Source organism: Saccoglossus kowalevskii, chromosome 15 (genome assembly GCF_978046115.1).
Source record: "Saccoglossus kowalevskii chromosome 15, keSacKowa6.1, whole genome shotgun sequence".
NCBI lineage: Eukaryota > Metazoa > Hemichordata > Enteropneusta > Harrimaniidae > Saccoglossus > Saccoglossus kowalevskii.
The window spans coordinates 33,883,210-33,898,892 of NC_140655.1; the positions used below are offsets into that span (position 1 = coordinate 33,883,210).

Consider the following 15,683-nt stretch of genomic DNA (forward strand, 5'->3'; position numbering starts at 1 on the left):
GATTATTATATTTTACCAATTTATGCCATTATTTATAGTTATTATAATATTCTTGTTAGCTACATTTATTTCCAGCTGTTTAGCTCCGCTGTCGACTCATATGAATGATTGTCCGTCGTCGTCCGTGTCAATGTTTTACTTTTTCAACTTCTTCTTGAAAATTACAAGACTGTATATGTACCTTGGGTAGGCCTCTCTTAGATTTGTTCATTTCATGATGATATCTTCAATTCTCTAATTTTGATGAATATTTTTGTAATTTGTTGGTAAAAAGTGATATTTTCAACTTCTTGTTAAAAACTGCAAGTCTGATTGCTTTGATATTACATATATAGGTACTACATGTGGACCTTTCTCAGATTTGTTCATTTCGTATGATAACTTCAATTCTCTAACTTTGATGAATATTTTTGGTAAAAAGTGATATTTTCGACTTCTTGTTAAGAACCGCAAGTCTGATTGCTTTGATATTACATATATAGGTACTACATATGGCTCTCTCTGAGATTTGTTCATTTCGTGATGATAACTTCAATTCTCTAATTTTGATGAATATTTTTGCCATTTCTGGTAAAAAGTGATATTTTCGACTTCTTGTTAAAAACCGCAAGTCTGATTGCTTTGATATTACATATATTGGTACTACAGGTACACCTCTCTCAGATTTGTTCATTTTGTGATGTTATCTTCAATTCTCTGATTTTGGTGAATATTTTTGTCATTTTTGGTAAAAAGTGATATATTCAACTTCTTGTTAAAAACCGCAAGTCCAATTGCTTTGATATTACATATATAGGTACTACATGTGGACCTCTCTCAGATTTGTTCATTTTGTAATGATATCTTTAATTCTCTAATTTTGATGAATATTTTTGTAATTTTTGGTAAAAAGTGATATTTTCGACTTCTTGTTAAAAACCGCAAGTCTGATTGCTTTGATACAATGTACTATACATGTTGTTCATTTTCTAATGATATCTTCTGTTCTTTTATTGAAATGTGCATTGCTAACAGCGGAGCTATCTCAACCGACAGGCTGCTTACTCATCACTGTGTAGACTCATCATTAACTGGGATTTTATTTCCACTTTCGCTGAACGCTAAATGCGTTAAACTAAATCAAAGTGGATTTGCAAATTTAACAATAGAATTTATTGGTTTATTTACAACCCAGTTAATTTATAATCTGGTAAATATCTCTGCAACCTGAAGTCCGCTCAAATTAAACCCTGTTTATACCCCTCCCTTTACAGTATATGGAAATAAATAAATCTCTTTAGATCTCTTACAATGAGGTTCAATCAAACTCAGTCATTCCGAGTTTGTACGGCATAAATAAAATCAATTTATTCGTCTTATAATGATGCATACTATTGAAATGTTGCGTCATTTATATATAATGTTGCAATACTTTCTCTTAAAACGAAGGAGTCATCACCTGCGCATGCGTCAAATGGCCATAGCGTACCTTCCCGCTTTAAATGTACGTTAGAGTGATTGTCGCCGGTGCTTTATATCAGTTCGTATAATTGGTGCTTTTCTAGCTATGATCGCGAGTGAAATGGTTTCCAAAAAGATAACACATAACACCACACGCTAATAATGCAAAGGCTCACGGGTAGACGTGTTTGTAAACAATGACTCGCTATGGCCATCTGGTGCCGCATGATGCGCAGGTGACAACTCCCTCGCTTTAAACATTCACTACTGATGATTCAATGCCATAATCTTTAGTAGTTTATGGCGAAAGCTAGGTTAATGTTTTATAAATATATGCAAATGCGGGTAGCAGCCCACAGAATAATAATAATAACAATCCTTAATTGAGATATTGTTCGTGATACAATAAAGTTAAATGTTGTAAGTTAAAAATAGAAAAATAAAAAAATTAGACAAAAGACAACAACAAAAACACAAAACAAAGCAAAAACATTATTTTTATGAGGCAGGTGGTAATTTAGATTTAATGTAGTTTTCTCTCCTCAATAAGCCTTGGTATACAAATTTGGCTAAATTAATTAACATGTTTTTGTCTTTTGTTTTAAGTATATTTACTAGTTTTTCTTCTTTGTTTTGATTGGTCAGTGTTGCAAAAAATTTGTTTAGGCTGTCTTGTCTTAATGCATCATAGTGTGAACACGTTAGCAAGGGCGTCGATCATGGGGGGACAGGGGTGACACGCCCCCCCCCACTTTTTGAAGGTTGGGGGACACAATATCAACTGTCCCTCCCACTTTCCAGACTTACCCAAGTATCAATAATAGGCTTATATCATTAATGATCAAGAATTAAAATCCCCAGGTGAAAATCCATTGATTAACAATAGGCATATTAATGTCTTCCTTTACAATAATGGTAGTTTCTTCCCAGCATCGCACGATGGTTTGCAAAACTTTCCTGCACTTCATCAGATAAAAATAGCCCGCATCCCACAATATTACTGCTAGTCTTTCCTCGGTCTTTAAGAAGTCTGAGAAGCGTAACGAGGGAGTCGCAAGACCGAGTAGCCGAATTGTAGCAAGTTATGGATACGAGCTGTCTACGTTAACCCCACGAAAGGTAAATTCAGTCCCCCGTCCAATCTGAATTTACCCGGGGAATTTACACAAGCTTTTAATTATATCTACCTACGTTGACAAATCACACTAATTATATAACTTCAATTCAGTATAAACGATGATCAATCTGGTGTGTGTAGGCCTGGTTATGTGTGGAATTACCTAGAACAATGAGAAAGCAAAAAGGAGATAACAGAGCATTCCGAAACATTCTATTGAACATGTTGTTGTAAACGAAATATGGAAATCGCCAAAATGCAAGTAATGGATGACCATTTGATTGGTCAATGTGGAATCAAATCTACCGAAAGTTAAAGAGTAAAAAATCATCAGGATATGACGGCTATTGCCCAGAATTGCTTAAATACAGTTCAGACTTCCTAATTCAGCCACTACATAAATTATTTAATATAATCCTGGACACAGGATTAGTATTATCTTTCATATCTTCAAACAAGGAGACAAAACTGACCCAGAAAATTATAAAGGAATAGCTGTTTCTAGTTGTGTAGGTAAAACTTTCTGTAGTATAACTAACACTAGAATTATTCAATATACTAAAGATAATAACATTATAAATAATAACCAGGCAGGATTCCGTAAGAGATATCGTACTACAGATCAGACATTTGTATTGAAAACTATTGTCAACAAATACTTGAAATCAAAGGGAAAATTGTATTCATGTTTTATAGACTTTCGAAAAGCATTCGATAAAATCTGCTTTTCTATAAATTACTTGATTATAATGGTATAAATAGTAAAATCTATAACATCATTAAAAATATGTATGAATACAAAATCATGCATTCGTTTCAAAAATAAAATTACACCCATATTTGAAACGACCAAGAGTGTTAAGCAGGGTTGTGTCATTAGTCCAATGCTTTTTAACTTGTATTTTAATGACTTAAATAATTCACTAGAAGATGAATCATTAGATCCGGTTACATTGAATAACTGTAAAATTAGTTCCCTACTTTATGCAGATGATCTAGTGTTAATATCTGAAACACAAAAAAAACGGTTTACAAAATGCACTAAACAGTTTAGAGGTTTATTGTCATAAATGGAGACTCCATGTAAATCTGACAAAAACAAAAGTTGTTATTTTCAGACGACGAACACTGAAATAATGAACAAAATATTACCTGTGTAGATATGTACAACTACCTGGGTATAAATATAAAGTCAAATGGCTGCTACACTGAAGCCTAACAAAATTTAGCAGATAAAGCAGCCAGAGCAATGTATGCATTGAAACACCAGGCAATAATATCACAAAACAAGCATACCTTGAACACAAGAAATCCAATTTACAATGGTACTCTTCAATACAAAAAAATGATGAACAAGATGAATTTTTCACGAGAACAACAGAATGATTTGTTAACGAAACATATACAACAAATTGGCAAAGTTGTCAAACAAAAATACATAAATTTCTGGAGGAAATTTAACTGAAAAAATAAAAATGAGACTCTTATAATTTTGAAAAATACTTAGTTGTGTTGAATTTAATACAAAGAATTTTAATGACAAAATTTCGGACTAGTAATCACAATTTAGCAATAGAAAATGGAGGCATATGCAAGTGTCCCCCTCACTTTTTAGAATGGATCGACGCCTCTGCACGTTAGGAAGAAATGTTTTTCATCCTCAATCTCTCCATTCTGGCAAATTTGGCATTTTCTATCTTGTAAGGCGTGGTTTGTGTATCTGCCTTTCTCAATTTGTAGAGTATGTGCACTTATCCTTAATTTTGTCAATGCCAACCTATGAAATGGATTTTTGACTATTTCAAGATAACTTTCGAATTCAATTTTCTCTTTAATGCATCTGTAAGTGCGTAGTTTGTTTCTATGGTTGCCTCCCTTTTTGTCATTTAATAGAGATTTATCACAATGACTCTGAAATGCCTGTTTTGTGTTCTCCTTGACTGTGGTAATAAGTTTGTTAATAGTTTCAGGAGTGTGGTTTTTCCAGATGTCATCCTTGTTTACCAAATTTAAAGTTTGTTTGATGCTTGACACCCAGTTTGGTGTGCCAGTTTTGTCTAGTTCAATACCTAGTCTATATGCCTTATTTAGAAGAGAGGGTAGCGACCCAACTCCATCAGGCATGCTATGTTAGATGATTTGCAATTTACTTTTAAGAAAAATTTGCAAAATTTAATGTGAATTTTTTCTGCTGGGCTATTGTTATTGAAAATATTTTGTTTTGATTTATTATTGTCACTTGACCAGATCTCAGTGCAATACAGTAAAACTGGTTTAATAATAGAGTCAAACATTTTTAAATATGTTTTAACAGGGATATTTATGTCACTGTGTAATAGTTGTCTTACTTTAAAACATGCTTCCAAAGCCCTATTTGCTAGATCATCTTGTGCTTTATGGAGCTTGCCTGAACTACTTAATTTGACTCCCAGGTAGGAATAATTAGAAACTGTTTCAAGTTCAACATTATTAATATGGAATTTATGCTTGGTGAGTTTTTTTCCTGTTTTATTGAATATAGTAACTTTGGTTTTTGATATGTTGATGTCCAGTTGCCATTTTTCACAATATATATTTAAAGAGTTTAAAGCATTTTGAAGACCTGTGTTTGATTTAGATAACCGAAGTAGATTGTCTGCATAAAGCAGGCAGGGGAGATTACTATTTAGTAAAAAAGGAGAATCAGTGTTTGAATTTTCTAAATGTTCGTTAATGTCGTTGACATATATATTTCGCCTATCCGTAAACTTACATATATTTTTTCTCAGGATAACCATGAAATCATCCAAAGTATTGCAAGATTTGTATACACAGCTTTTCAGATTAGATATAATTTGTTAGTGTGAGTTCTCCAATAGATGAGTTGTATATGTGTGTGTGTATGTGTATGTATATAATACTTTATTTTATTGAGGCGATTAAAGACACGCCTGTAACTTTCGCATTGTAACCTGTTCCCCCAGGTTAGTGGGGTATATTTCTTTAGAGAAATGGAAATAAAATAATAATAATATATTAAATAGTAATGGACTTAGGCCATCACCTTGTCGGATGCCTCTTTGGACTGGGAATACTTCTGTTAAGCCATTTTTTAATTTTATACAGCTTGATGAGCTAGTGTAGATTGATTGGATAATTTTGTGAAATTTTCCTGAAATACCATTTTTTAAGAGTTTGTACAAATGACCTTGATGCCAAATTGAGTCAAATGCCTTTTGAAAATCTATGAAGCAAGCGTAAATGTATTTATTTTGATTAGTGTGTTTTGTAATGATTTGTTTTAATACAAATATATGATCGCTTGTACTAAACTGTGGGATGAATCCTATTTGTTCTTTTATTAAAAGCCTGTTTTTTTCAATGTGTTTAAATAATCTATTTCTTAAAACTGATGTGAAAAGTTTGCTAAGTGTATTTAATAATGTTATGCCACGATAATTACCTGGGTCCGATCTATCACCTTTTTTAAAGATGGGACTAATTATTCCAGTATATCAACTGTTAGGGAAATGACCACTTGTAAGAATTAGGTTGAAAAGTGTTTGAATTTGTTTTATAACAATGTTTCTACTGACTTTAATCATTTCATTTGTGATACTGTCTGTACCGGATGATTTGCCATTCTTGAGATTGCTAATTGCTTTCTGTATTTCAGGTTGGCAAATTGGTGCATCAAGTTCCGTTGTACGGGATGTGTTCTGTTCTAAGTGTTTTATCTTTTCGTTGATAACTGTCTCTATGGCTTCATTACTAGTCTTTCTTTGAAATGTTTAAATTATTTACTGCTGTCAATATTTTCATGAGTCTCATCTTTGTTGTTATTTTTAAGCTCTTTTATGAGGTCCCAGTATTTATTTGGGTTTGTTTCACTAAAACTCTCAAGTTTATTTAGCATTTCATTTTTGTATTCTCTTTGTTTCTTTTTAACCAATTTTTTATATTGTTTTGTTGAATTATTGTTTCTTTGAATTATAACAATATATCCTTAACTGTTTATTATAGGGGTCTTTACTTAGTTTTATTGATAGTTTGTGAACATCATTTTTGAAGTTATTTAATTCTTTAGTATACCATTTTTGTTTTCTGGGTTTTTTAATATTTGTCTTCAAGTTTTTGTTTGTTTTCATAATTCTTTTTTTAAGCTTTTACCAGCTGCCTCATGATACAAAAAACTGAAGATGTTTGATAACATTGCACAAGCAGCTTCAATTGATTGTTTTGAAACATCAACATTTTCTTTGTTAAATGTGTTTATTAATGTAAATACTTCTTTACTTTGTAAAGTACTGTAGAATTCATAATGTGAATCTTTATTCCAAATGTAAGTAACAGCTGGTTTATATACATGTAAATTGTTAGTTGTTTCAGATGAATCTTTATGTAAATGACCAGATAGTGCGTTTGTTTCTAGCCTAAAAGAGGTTTGACAGTGATCAGATAGATTTAAATCTAACTGATGTACATGAAATAGTTTAACCTTGTAGTATAGGGAGTGGCTTACAATAGTGTAATCAACAGTGCTACTTCCTCTACTCTGGTGACAGATAAATTTACCAACTTTGTCACCAATGCACCTTCCATTGAGAATGGTTAGGTCTGATGCAATACACAGGTCTACAAGTAAATTACCATAATTATTTTTGATTGTCATGTCTTGTGAATTTCTTTTTTTATATGTCACATTTGCTTGTGATAAGCAAAAGTCTGAGTCATCAAACGTGACAGTATCCTGATCCTTTTTAGTACGGGCGTTAAAATCTCAGCTTTCGAATATGTGGAGTGCTCAGCGTTTGCACAGGTTTGTATTATTCAGCAAGCCATGTGCATGCAACATAACAAGTCTTCCCTCGGGAGTCACGTTCAGAGTTCCCTTTCCACTAGGAGGGCGCCCGACATATGAGTTTATTGTTCATTAGGCCATCCAAGTTCTTAACACGTTCACTATATGAATCATGGATGATTTAAATTTGATACAAAACCACGAATTATTCTGATAAAATGATATTATTTAAAACATATGACCATACATAAAAAAAGTACATTAGACTCATTTCCATACTCATATTTATAATTATTCATAAAGTCAGCTGATTACATTTAAAATCACTTTCATTCTAATTCAACCAAGACGATTGGATTAATTCAATTGGTACCCCTTTATTGTTTATTTGAACATCCGATTGACTGAGACGTCACTACACAAGCTCAAAGTATGCGAAAATGTATTTGAGTTTATGAATATTTAGATTTATGAATATTTAGATTTATGAATATTTGAGTTTATGAATATTTAGATTTATGAATATTTAGATTTATGAATATTTAGACTTATGAATATTTGAGTTTATGAATATTTAGATTTATGAATATTTGATAACGTACATACCATTATTGACTGCAGTAAAATTCGAAACAAATTTTATTATGTACGGTAGAATATTTTAAATTGTTAGATGAATCTGATAACATTGATAATTTTGCATTCATCCTGTTTTCTCTTTGTTTGCAAAGTGGTTAAACAAGTTTATATTTAGTTAAGAACAACAATTTGTTATTCTTAACCATTACTGGTAAAACTAATTTGTTCATACCAGATATGAAATTACACCTACCATGCAAGCAATTCACTTTTTGGTATAAAGATGATACTTTAACTCAGTATATTATAATAATCCTCTAATGTTTTTTTTTTATTCCTAGGAAGAACCGAACCACGTATTTGACAGAGCTGTTGTGGCAGCAACTAAATCAGCGCCACCTGTGGCCAAGCAATGTACAGTCATGTAGATATGACTATGTCGATTAGAAATTACATGTATATCGTGCTTGATAAAGCATAGTCCACTGTTCTAATTTCAGCTTACGAAATACCGAACTATTCACTGCTTTTTATTTTTTTCTTAGTACCGGATTCTGCCGTAAATTCGCCCTGGGCCCATTGAACAGCAGTTTGGGTTTCTGCAAAAATAAAATGGGTCCAAGAAATCGGCCATGGCAATTTGCCTGCAGTTTTTTAACGTGTTATGAATGGGTAAGCTTCGTTTCGACAATGAGCTGTTATCACTGTAAACAATATTAAATTATTCTTCAAATGCTCATTTGTTTCATTTAATAACAAATCATGCCTCTTTCCCATCATAATCCAAGCCAAAAGATCGTACAAAATCGACAAATCTCTTCCGTGCTGCTGCGTTGTGCTGCAATAGCATATTTAAATGAGCTATGGTAATTTGGTATCATCCATCATTTTGATTGGTTAATTAGAGATTATCATTACTACGTAATAACACAGTCTCTCTTAGAGGGACTGTGGTAATGATCAACAATCGTGAAACGCAGCATGACCGGATTGCGCTACCGCCACCATTTGCTACGAAGCAATGTAGTTGTGTTTGTTTTTATTTGAAACTTTATTTTTATTTAGAATACACTTTTGTTACTAATTAAATGGAACAAAATAATTGTATGGCGCACGAGGTTCGTTAATGTGATTTTATTTTAGAGAAAAAGGCGCTGGGTGACACTATAATGAAATTTAGGCATTCTACTTTTTAATCCAGCTAGAAGAAAATGTATACAATTTTAAATTAGCTTCTGCAATAGTTTCTTTCGTCTTGGGTGGTCCAATTGGCGACGTTAAAAGTCAACGTAGGTGGATTTTTTAATGAAAATATAAGTCCCCCAAAAATATTTGATGATAATTGTTGTAAATTTTGAACAAAAGTTAATGATTAAATAGTTGCATTATATCTCAATGATGTAATATTCAATAACAATATGTAATTTTTATATAATACAATAAATTCGCTAAAACTACCTTTTTCAGAGTAATTACCCTTATCACCCTAATCTATATCTAATCGAATCCTAGCGAATGGATGATTGATTGGCGGCTATAGCGTACCGTCATTACTAATCAAAATACCATCGTCGATCGCGATTATATTTTGTTAGGAATGAACACGAACTACTATGGTCGACCAGGTATAACCAGTAACTACCATGGTTCACTACGTATAACCATTACCGGTAACATCCATAGTTGACCAATGATTACCATTAACTACCAGGGTCGACCAGGTATAACCATTAACTACCATGGTTCACTACGTATAACCATTAACCACCATGGTCGGCCAGGTATGACCATGAACTACCATGGTCTGCCAGGTATAACCATGAAATACCATGGTCGACCAGGTACGACCATGAACTACCATGGTTTACAAATATTTATAATCTGTAACATGTGTACTCATAAATGTTCAGAATACTTGAAGGAGATGTTATTAATATAATAATAATGTCATTAGCATGATGAGAGTTGAAATGTTCCAGAATCTAGAACAATTTGAAGCCAATGTCAAGGTCAACCACCGTAGTTGGTAATCATTCATGGCAATCGATATAGTCAACCACTGTAGTTGGTAACCATTCATGGCAATCGATATAGTCAACCACTGTAGTTGGTAATCATTCATGGCAATCGATATAGTCAACCACCGTAGTTGGTAATCATTCATGGCAATCGATATAGTCAACCACTGTAGTTGGTAATCATTCATGGCAACCGATATAGTCAACCACTGTAGTTGGTAACCATTCATGGCAATCGATATAGTCAACCACTGTAGTTGGTAATCATTCATGGCAATCGATATGGTCAACCACTGTAGTTGGTAATCATTCATGGTAATCGATATAGTCAACCACTGTAGTTGGTAATCATTCATGGCAATCGATATAGTCAACCACTGTAGTTGGTAATCATTCATGGTAATCGATATAGTCAACCACTGTAGTTGGTAATCATTCATGGCAATCGATATAGTCAACCACTGTAGTTGGTAATCATTCATGGCAATCGATATAGTCAACCACTGTAGTTGGTAATCATTCATGGCAACCGATATAGTCAACCACTGTAGTTGGTAATCATTCATGGCAATCGATATGGTCAACCACTGTAGTTGGTAACCATTCATGGCAACCGATATAGTCAACCACTGTAGTTGGTAATCATTCATGGCAACCGATATAGTCAACCACTGTAGTTGGTAATCATTCATGGTAATCGATATGGTCAACCACTGTAGTTGGTAACCATTCATGGCAATCGATATGGTCAACCACTGTAGTTGGTAATCATTCATGGTAATCGATATGGTCAACCACTGTAGTTGGTAACCATTCATGGCAATCGATATGGTCAACCACTGTAGTTGGTAATCATTCATGGTAATCGATATAGTCAACCACTGTAGTTGGTAATCATTCATGGCAATCGATATAGTCAACCACTGTAGTTGGTAATCATTCATGGTAATCGATATAGTCAACCACTGTAGTTGGTAATCATTCATGGCAATCGATATAGTCAACCACTGTAGTTGGTAATCATTCATGGCAACCGATATAGTCAACCACTGTAGTTGGTAATCATTCATGGCAATCGATATGGTCAACCACTGTAGTTGGTAACCATTCATGGCAACCGATATAGTCAACCACTGTAGTTGGTAATCATTCATGGCAACCGATATAGTCAACCACTGTAGTTGGTAATCATTCATGGCAATCGATATAGTCAACCACTGTAGTTGGTAATCATTCATGGTAATCGATATAGTCAACCACTGTAGTTGGTAATCATTCATGGTAATCGATATAGTCAACCACTGTAGTTGGTAATCATTCATGGCAACCGATATAGTCAACCACTGTAGTTGGTAATCATTCATGGCAACCGATATAGTCAACCACTGTAGTTGGTAATCATTCATGGCAATCGATATAGTCAACCACTGTAGTTGGTAATCATTCATGGTAATCGATATAGTCAACCACTGTAGTTGGTAATCATTCATGGCAATCGCAATCGATATAGTCAACCACTGTAGTTGGTAATCATTCATGGCAACCGATATAGTCAACCACTGTAGTTGGTAACCATTCATGGCAATCGATATAGTCAACCACTGTAGTTGGTAACCATTCATGGCAATCGATATAGTCAACCACTGTAGTTGGTAATCATTCATGGCAACCGATATAGTCAACCACTGTAGTTGGTAACCATTCATGGCAATCGATATAGTCAACCACTGTAGTTGGTAATCATTCATGGCAATTGATATAGTCAACCACTGTAGTTGGTAATCATTCATGGCAATCGATATAGTCAACCACTGTAGTTGGTAATCATTCATGGCAATCGATATAGTCAACCACTGTAGTTGGTAATCATTCATGGCAATCGATATAGTCAACCACCGTAGTTGGTAATCATTCATGGCAATCGATATAGTCAACCACTGTAGTTGGTAATCATTCATGGCAATCGATATGGTCAACCACTGTAGTTGGTAATCATTCATGGCAATCGATATAGTCAACCACTGTAGTTGGTAACCATTCATGGCAACCGATATAGTCAACCACTGTAGTTGGTAATCATTCATGGCAATCGATATAGTCAACCACTGTAGTTGGTAATCATTCATGGCAACCGATATAGTCAACCACTGTAGTTGGTAATCATTCATGGCAATCGATATGGTCAACCACTGTAGTTGGTAACCATTCATGGCAATCGATATAGTCAACCACTGTAGTTGGTAATCATTCATGGCAATCGATATAGTCAACCACTGTAGTTGGTAATCATTCATGGCAATCGATATGGTCAACCACTGTAGTTGGTAATCATTCATGGCAATCGATATGGTCAACCACTGTAGTTGGTAATCATTCATGGCAATCGATATGGTCAACCACTGTAGTTGGTAACCATTCATGGCAATCGATATAGTCAACCACTGTAGTTGGTAATCATTCATGGCAATCGATATAGTCAACCACCGTAGTTGGTAATCATTCATGGCAATCGATATAGTCAACCACTGTAGTTGGTAATCATTCATGGCAATCGATATAGTCAACCACTGTAGTTGGTAATCATTCATGGCAATCGATATAGTCAACCACTGTAGTTGGTAACCATTCATGGCAACCGATATAGTCAACCACTGTAGTTGGTAATCATTCATGGCAACCGATATAGTCAACCACCGTAGTTGGTAATCATTCATGGCAATCGATATAGTCAACCACTGTAGTTGGTAATCATTCATGGCAATCGATATAGTCAACCACTGTAGTTGGTAATCATTCATGGCAATCGATATAGTCAACCACTGTAGTTGGTAATCATTCATGGCAACCGATATAGTCAACCACCGTAGTTGGTAATCATTCATGGCAATCGATATAGTCAACCACTGTAGTTGGTAATCATTCATGGCAATCGATATAGTCAACCACTGTAGTTGGTAACCATTCATGGCAACCGATATAGTCAACCACTGTAGTTGGTAATCATTCATGGCAACCGATATAGTCAACCACCGTAGTTGGTAATCATTCATGGCAATCGATATAGTCAACCACTGTAGTTGGTAATCATTCATGGCAACCGATATAGTCAACCACTGTAGTTGGTAATCATTCATGGCAATCGATATAGTCAACCACTGTAGTTGGTAACCATTCATGGCAATCGATATAGTCAACCACTGTAGTTGGTAATCATTCATGGCAACCGATATAGTCAACCACCGTAGTTGGTAATCATTCATGGCAACCGATATAGTCAACCACTGTAGTTGGTAATCATTCATGGCAACCGATATAGTCAACCACTGTAGTTGGTAATCATTCATGGCAATCGATATAGTCAACCACTGTAGTTGGTAACCATTCATGGCAATCGATATAGTCAACCACTGTAGTTGGTAATCATTCATGGCAATCGATATGGTCAACCACTGTAGTTGGTAATCATTCATGGCAATCGATATGGTCAACCACTGTAGTTGGTAACCATTCATGGCAATCGATATAGTCAACCACTGTAGTTGGTAATCATTCATGGCAATCGATATAGTCAACCACCGTAGTTGGTAATCATTCATGGCAATCGATATAGTCAACCACTGTAGTTGGTAACCATTCATGGCAATCGATATAGTCAACCACTGTAGTTGGTAATCATTCATGGCAATCGATATAGTCAACCACTGTAGTTGGTAATCATTCATGGCAATCGATATAGTCAACCACTGTAGTTGGTAATCATTCATGGCAATCGATATAGTCAACCACTGTAGTTGGTAACCATTCATGGCAACCGATATAGTCAACCACTGTAGTTGGTAATCATTCATGGCAACCGATATAGTCAACCACCGTAGTTGGTAATCATTCATGGCAATCGATATAGTCAACCACTGTAGTTGGTAATCATTCATGGCAATCGATATAGTCAACCACTGTAGTTGGTAATCATTCATGGCAATCGATATAGTCAACCACTGTAGTTGGTAATCATTCATGGCAATCGATATAGTCAACCACTGTAGTTGGTAATCATTCATGGCAATCGATATAGTCAACCACTGTAGTTGGTAATCATTCATGGCAACCGATATAGTCAACCACTGTAGTTGGTAATCATTCATGGCAATCGATATAGTCAACCACTGTAGTTGGTAATCATTCATGGCAATCGATATAGTCAACCACTGTAGTTGGTAATCATTCATGGCAATCGATATAGTCAACCACTGTAGTTGGTAATCATTCATGGCAATCGATATAGTCAACCACCGTAGTTGGTAATCATTCATGGCAATCGATATAGTCAACCACTGTAGTTGGTAACCATTCATGGCAATCGATATAGTCAACCACTGTAGTTGGTAACCATTCATGGCAATCGATATAGTCAACCACTGTAGTTGGTAATCATTCATGGCAACCGATATAGTCAACCACTGTAGTTGGTAATCATTCATGGCAATCGATATAGTCAACCACTGTAGTTGGTAATCATTCATGGCAATCGATATAGTCAACCACTGTAGTTGGTAATCATTCATGGCAATCGATATAGTCAACCACTGTAGTTGGTAATCATTCATGGCAACCGATATAGTCAACCACTGTAGTTGGTAATCATTCATGGCAACCGATATAGTCAACCACTGTAGTTGGTAACCATTCATGGCAACCCATATAGTCAACCACTGTAGTTGGTAATCATTCATGGCAATCGATATAGTCAACCACTGTAGTTGGTAATCATTCATGGCAACCGATATAGTCAACCACTGTAGTTGGTAACCATTCATGGCAACCCATATATTCAACCACTGTAGTTGGTAATCATTCACGGTAATCAATATAGTCAACCACTGTAGTTGGTAATCATTCATGGCAATCGATATAGTCAACCACTGTAGTTGGTAACCATTCATGGCAATCGATATAGTCAACCACTGTAGTTGGTAACCATTCATGGCAATCGATATAGTCAACCACTGTAGTTGGTAATCATTCATGGCAATCGATATAGTCAACCACTGTAGTTGGTAATCATTCATGGCAATCGATATAGTCAACCACTGTAGTTGGTAATCATTCATGGCAATCGATATAGTCAACCACTGTAGTTGGTAACCATTCATGGCAATCGATATAGTCAACCACTGTAGTTGGTAACCATTCATGGCAATCGATATAGTCAACCACTGTAGTTGGTAACCATTCATGGCAATCGATATAGTCAACCACTGTAGTTGGTAACCATTCATGGCAATCGATATAGTCAACCACTGTAGTTGGTAATCATTCATGGCAATCGATATAGTCAACCACTGTAGTTGGTAACCATTCATGGCAATCGATATAGTCAACCACTGTAGTTGGTAATCATTCATGGCAATCGATATAGTCAACCACTGTAGTTGGTAACCATTCATGGCAATCGATATAGTCAACCACTGTAGTTGGTAACCATTCATGGCAATCGATATAGTCAACCACTGTAGTTGGTAACCATTCATGGCAATCGATATAGTCAACCACTGTAGTTGGTAATCATTCATGGCAATCGATATAGTCAACCACTGTAGTTGGTAACCATTCATGGCAATCGATATAGTCAACCACTGTAGTTGGTAAACATTCATGGCAATCGATATAGTCAACCACTGTAGTTGGTAACCATTCATGGCAATCGATATAGTCAACCACTGTAGTTGGTAATCATTCATGGCAATCGATA

At 35.0% G+C, this 15,683-nt stretch overlaps 1 protein-coding gene across 1 annotated transcript in view; it reads left to right on the forward strand.

Moving 5' to 3' along the window:
* Nucleotides 1–15,683, forward strand: part of LOC144360127 (63 kDa sperm flagellar membrane protein-like) — a 98,395-nt gene that overhangs the window by 19,043 nt on the left and 63,669 nt on the right. The window lies entirely within an intron of this gene.